Source organism: Neoarius graeffei, chromosome 8, assembly GCF_027579695.1.
Source record: "Neoarius graeffei isolate fNeoGra1 chromosome 8, fNeoGra1.pri, whole genome shotgun sequence".
NCBI classification, from domain to species: domain Eukaryota; kingdom Metazoa; phylum Chordata; class Actinopteri; order Siluriformes; family Ariidae; genus Neoarius; species Neoarius graeffei.
Genome location: NC_083576.1, coordinates 93,719,966 through 93,726,256, shown reverse-complemented (window position 1 = coordinate 93,726,256; position 6,291 = coordinate 93,719,966).

Genomic DNA, 6,291 nt, shown 5'->3' with positions numbered 1-6,291 from the left:
TCACTAATTTTGGTCAGGGCGGCACGGTGGTGTAGTGGTTAGCGCTGTCGCCTCACAGCAAGAAGGTCCTGGGTTTGAGCCCCGGGGCCGGCGAGGGCCTTTCTGTGCGGAGTTTGCATGTTCTCCCCGTGTCCGCGTGGGTTTCCTCCGGGTGCTCCGGTTTCCCCCACAGTCCAAAGACATGCAGGTTAGGTTAACTGGTGACTCTAAATTGACCGTAGGTGTGAATGTGAGTGTGAATGGTTGTCTGTGTCTATGTGTCAGCCCTGTGATGACCTGGCGACTTGTCCAGGGTGTACCCCGCCTTTCGCCCGTAGTCAGCTGGGATAGGCTCCAGCTTGCCTGCGACCCTGTAGAAGGATAAAGCGGCTAGAGATAATGTGATGTGATGTGAATGTAATTTTGGTCACTGATCTTATTCTTGCATTAATCATCAATTCAACTGCACTCTGCATTTTCACATGGCAGCCCAGACGCCGACAGCATCGCAGCAGATTAAATAGGCGCTGCCAAATAAGGAAATTCTCCCCTCCCCTCTATTGCAGTTGGTTTGGTCCAAGACTCCTCCTCTGTATTGCGGGGAACTTAAACAACATTGGCGCGAAACAGCGCGCGTCAGTGATGGAGGGCAGAAAGAGGCCAGGTGGAACCGAAAGGGCGAAGCTTAAAAAAAGGAAGGAGGTGGCAGCAAAATGTGCCAAATTGACAGATATGTTCTCAAGACCAGCTGGTAGGTTACGAAAGATATGGAGTATGATAACCCTGTTTGTCGATTTTATCAGTCTATGCTAGGCCTATAATGTGTCGATAGTTTGCGATGTCAATTCAGCTTTTTGATGTGATGTGAAATCTTGCAATTTACACGGTATAGATGTGGTGTATGTCTTAATTCTAAGAAGAACCGGACATTGCTTTACATCCCAGTTATTAACAATTTTAGATGAACAGGTCCCAAATGTGCTGTTGCGCATTATTTCCTCATCCAGCCTATTTCATCTCGCTGTCACACCGTGCATTTCCACAGGCGTGCGCACATTGTGGTTATGAACACACAGGCCTAGAAGTCATATTTGATGTTAAATAATTGTTGTTAAATATATAACTTAGAAGAGGTGTATGCGTATGCCAATATTCTAAGCAGAATCGAACACTTGCTTTAGCCTACATTTCATTTAACCATTTTTGAGTTGCCTAATGCACCCTCACGCTTTATCTGCCGGTTGCTGAGTACCCAGCATTGTTGATTTGCCATTATTTTCGAGGCGTATGCGGCATGTAATGCACAAGCATTGGTTCAAATGCACGCGAGAACCTATATTGTTAAAGTGAAGTGAAGTTTACCTGAATTTAAACCAAATGAAAAGCATTGTGAAAGAACAGTTATTTGTTTTATCTTTTTTAATGTACTCAAATTCCTCCTCCATTTCAAAGTGGCCTGAATGTGAATTAAACTCCTGGACTGAAAACAGGGCCCACTCCGGCCCTGGTAACACCTAATCTTAAGGCTAAACTACGAGTTTTCGTAGTATGCCTTTCAATAATTTAGGGGATGATATGGGGTTTTCAGATAGTATGGATAGCGGGGGTGAAGAATTTCAGGTAGTTAATCATAGGAAACGGAAAGAAATAAGTAAATCTTTAAGTACGGGGAGTGAAGGAGAGTCTCAGCGTTTGAAAGAGAGGAGAGTTGGAGAATTTAATGTAATTGTGAAGCTGAGTGGCAATGGGGGCAGGGGAATAAATCCCATTAAATTGGCTGAGCTATTAGGTGAAGAAATTGGTAGCTTCCAACATGCAATATCCCTCACCAATGGCAGGATTCTTGTGGAATGTAATTCCAAATGTCAGCAAGAAAAAGCGCTTGCGCTAAAGTCATTAAAGAAGTTTGATGTGGAGGTTTATGTACCCGGGACACGCACAAAGGCAAAGGGGGTAATATATGGAGTTCCTTTGGGAATATCAAATAATGAAATTATGCAGGAGATAAACAGCGAAGTGGTTGTTGAAGCAAAGCGAATTCAAGTAACGAGGAATAGTGTAAAAGTGGATAGTCAAACAGTGGTATTGACATTTAAGTCGCAAACGATCCCACGCCGAGTACAACTTGGATACCTGAGCTTTCAAGTGAAACCTTATATCAGACCTCCTCTCTGATGTTTTAATTGTCAGATGTTGCGGCTGTATGCAGAGGGAAAAGGAAGTGTGGCAGGTGTGGTGCGGCTCATAGTTATGGGGAATGTGAACCACAGGCTTCTCTTTGTTGTCCAAATTGCGGGGAAGAACACAGTGCAGCATACAAGGGGTGTCGTCAGTATGTGAAAGCGGTGGAAGTGCAGAGAGTTAGGACTAACCAGCGAGTGTCGTATGCAGAGGCTTTGAGACGAGTAAATATTCAGCAAAATGATAAGCAATATCCTCAAAAGCCCCCGCAACCCCCTAGAGTGAAAATTGTGCGCACTCCACCTGATGACAGCATTATGGTTAAAAAGATTGACTTCCTGGCATTTATTGCTGATGTGGTTTCAGGGTCTAAGTTTTTAGGTCCAAAGAATAGATCAGACGTGATTAAACTTGTCTCAATCGCAGCGGGGAGATATCTGAAAATGAGCGTCACTCCCGAATCTCTTTCCCAGTTTCTTAAAAGTGGCGAAAACCGCACAATGTCGCAGAGTAGTGAAGTAGCTGCAGCAGGAGAGGGGTAGATGCCCCTAAACGTCTTGTAATGGAATGCCCGTAGTTTAATTGGGAATGGGCAGGAATTTAAAAGATTTATCACCACTAATGACGAGGTATTTCACATTATCTGTGTCCAGGAGACATGGTTGAAGCCCATTTTAGATTTTGTGCTGCCTGGCTATGTCTCTATTCGTAAAGATAGAGAAGATAAACAAGGGGGTGGTTGTGTAACTTTTATTAAAGATGGTATAGAATACCGGACCGTGCCAATTGTTTCCAATTTAGAGCTTATTGTTAAGGAAATCTGGACTGACACAGGAAGAGTCACATTACTTAACTTTTATAATCCCTGTCTGCAGTTAAATGGGCATGAGCTTGAGGATGTACTTAGGCAAGTACGCTCTCCTATTAAATGGACCGGTGACTTTAATGCACATAATGTTTTATGGGGAAGCAACAAGACAGATGGGAATGGAGCACTTGTTGAATGTCTTATGCAAGATTTTAACTTGGTGTGTTTAAATACTGAACAACCTACAAGGATCCAGCTAAACTCATTAACTATGTCCTGCTTGGATCTTATGATAGTTACGGGTGAATTAGGAGGGAAAAGTGAGTGGGAAGTATTTGGTTTAAACAGTATGGGCAGTGATCATTTCCCAACTAAGGGGACCTTTGGCTTGAGGCTAAGGGCTGAAGTAAATAGGGTAAGAGGAAGATTTAATTTCACGAAGGCAGATTGGGAGAAGTTTGAAACTTTGTGCGATGACTTTCTATCTGACCTTAGGGATGGAACAGTAGATGAGTGGAGCAATGCTTTTACAGGGGCTATCTCTGCAGCAGCAACAGCCGCTATCCCCAAAAAAGGTAAGGGACTGCAGAAGAAAATGGTTCCTTGGTGGAACAAGGAGTGTGATGAGGCTATTAAGAAAAGAAATAAAGCCTTCAGAGTGCTGCGGAGATTTCCAACACCTGAAAACTTAACACAGTATAAATATTGTAGGGCTCTGTTAAGAAAAGTTATTAAAACTGCAAAGAAAAACAGCTGGGGGGAGTTTTGCTCCAGTCTGTCAGGGGATACTCCTGTGTCTTTGCTGTGGTCCACTATAAGGAAAATGAATGGGGTTGGGGAAAAAACCCAGCCTCCCTGCTCTGTCTGATGGAACGGACTTAGCTGTGACCTCTGCTGAAAAGGCGAATATGTTAGCGGAACACTTCAGAAGGGTGCACAGTTCTGATAACCTTGAAAAGGAGAGTAGGGAAATAAGGGATCAGACTGTAGGTGAGTTTGCAATTCCCCAAGAGTCACTGTGTAGTGAAGTGAATGTTTACTTCTCCTTAGAAGAGCTAAAGAGAGCTATAGCTTGAGGTAGGAATACAGCCCCTGGAATGGACAACATCTACAATGAAGTGTTTAACCATGTCTCTGACTTTGTGCTAGATGAACTACTTAGCCTCATGAATGAAATTTGGAGGCAAGGTAAGCTACCAAAGTCGTGGAAGCATGCTGTTGTCATCCCCATTTTAAAGCCTGGTAAGGACCCTAGTTCTCCATCCTCGTACAGGCCCATAGCCCTTACCTCTGTTCTGTGTAAGATAATGGAGAGAATGGTGACTGACAGATTGGTCCACTTCCTTGAAGTTAAGGGGGCACTGGTAGATCACCAAAGTGGATTCAGGAAGGGTAGGAGTACTATTGATAATGTGGTTGCTCTGGACATGGAAGTCAGGAAAGCTTTTGCTAATAAAGAAATTCTTATTGCTGTCTTCCTAGATATTGAAAAGGCATATGACGTTATGGAGAGAGGGCCTTCTTTTAAAGCTATCAAGTTATGGTGTTAGTGGGAGAATGTTCAAGTGGATCAAGACCTTTCTAGAAGATCGCACAATCCAGGTAAGAGTAGGTGCAACTACCTCAAATGCAGCCTTGGTCGATAATGGCACCCCCCAGGGCAGTGTGATCAGCCTGGTACTATTTAACGTCATGATTAATGATATGTTTGCTGATTTAAACCATGGGACTGGAAGAACATTATATGCAGATGATGGCGCTCTGTGGGTCAGAGGAAGAAATCTATCATTTATTACTAATAGAATGCAAGGAGAACTAAAATCTGTAGAGAAATGGGCTGGGAAATGGGGTTTCAAAATTTCTGTATCCAAGTCAAAATATGTTGTTTTTAGTCGTGCAAGGAAAAAATGGGATGGTACCTTAACACTTTGACACTCCCATAGAAAGGGTAGACTGTTTTTAAATATTTGGGAATGTGGTTTGATAGCAGACTTAACTGGAACACTCATATCTCAGAAGTAGTAGCTAAAACCAGCAAGGTTTTAAATGTTATGCGGTGTTTGACAGGATTCTCTTGGGGTGCAGAAAAGAGCACCCTTTTGACTATTTATCAGGCTATGATTAGGTCAATTTTTGATTATGGGTGTCAGGCTTATGGAGCAGCTGCAAAATCTGCTTTGAGAAAGTTAGATGTCATTCAGTCCAAGGCCCTTAGAATATGTTGCGGTGCATTTGCCTCCACATCCACTTCTGCTCTTCTTATTGAAACAGCAGAGAAGCCATTAAAAATAAGAAGAATCCAGCTTTCAGTTCATTACTGGAATAGACTCAGGGAGAAATCTAGCATCTGCCCTGCAAGCTCGATTTCTACGGATTGTTATGAATTTGCTACTGAGCAGGTAAGGAGCCAGCCTTTTATCAAGCAGTGTATGCAATGGGCCAAAGACTGTAATCTACTTGAAATGGTCCCAGTGAAGAGCTCTTATTGGGGCTCAATCCCGGTTTGGCTGCTTCCCTCATTTCTAGTTGATTTTAGGTTGCATGAATATAAACACAATGATGAGGTGGAATTTTGTAGTGAGTCCGCAGTAGAGTATATTCGGCTTAAATGGAACTCATGTCTGCAAATATACACAGACGGATCCAAAGACCCAGATTCAGGGAAGGTAAGCTGTGCTTTTTACATCCCACAGCTAAATGTCCGAAATGGGTACAGGCTAGGGTTGCCACCTGTGTCTGACAAAAATCCTGGACATTTCGACCATCCAATCGACCTTTTTGCTTGTAAGCAACGGCGCCCTTCACACATCTAAATCAAGACAAAAATTGCCCTTCTACGCTGAAATTGTATTGCTCTAATTAGTAAAAATGACACTTTTGCTAGTTATTTGTTTAGTTAATTGCTTTACATAATATAGCAGGTCTTCATTATTTTGGTTTATTTCCAACAGTTTTTGGTTGTGGACACCTGGGGGCAGTAGTGGGCACAGGTAAAAGGGGAATACATAATTAAGTTCTGTTTGTTTGCTTATGTGGAATAAAAATAATCTAATTTTTTATTGTATCTGAGAATACCTGAATGTAAGGTGTAGTGTCCAACAGCTTACCTGATTGCTTAGAGTGTGGTGTGTGCTTTGCTTGTGCTTGCCTGTGCCTCTGCTGCTCTTGGCTAAACAAATACATAGGAGGACATATAACTGGGCACATACAGTACATACAGGAGTAGGCAGATAAGACTATTTGGATTTCATTTAATTCACCAAAACCTTACCTAATCTTCCATTTATATTTGGTGTTTTTCTTTGCTGCTGCTATGAGTCCTG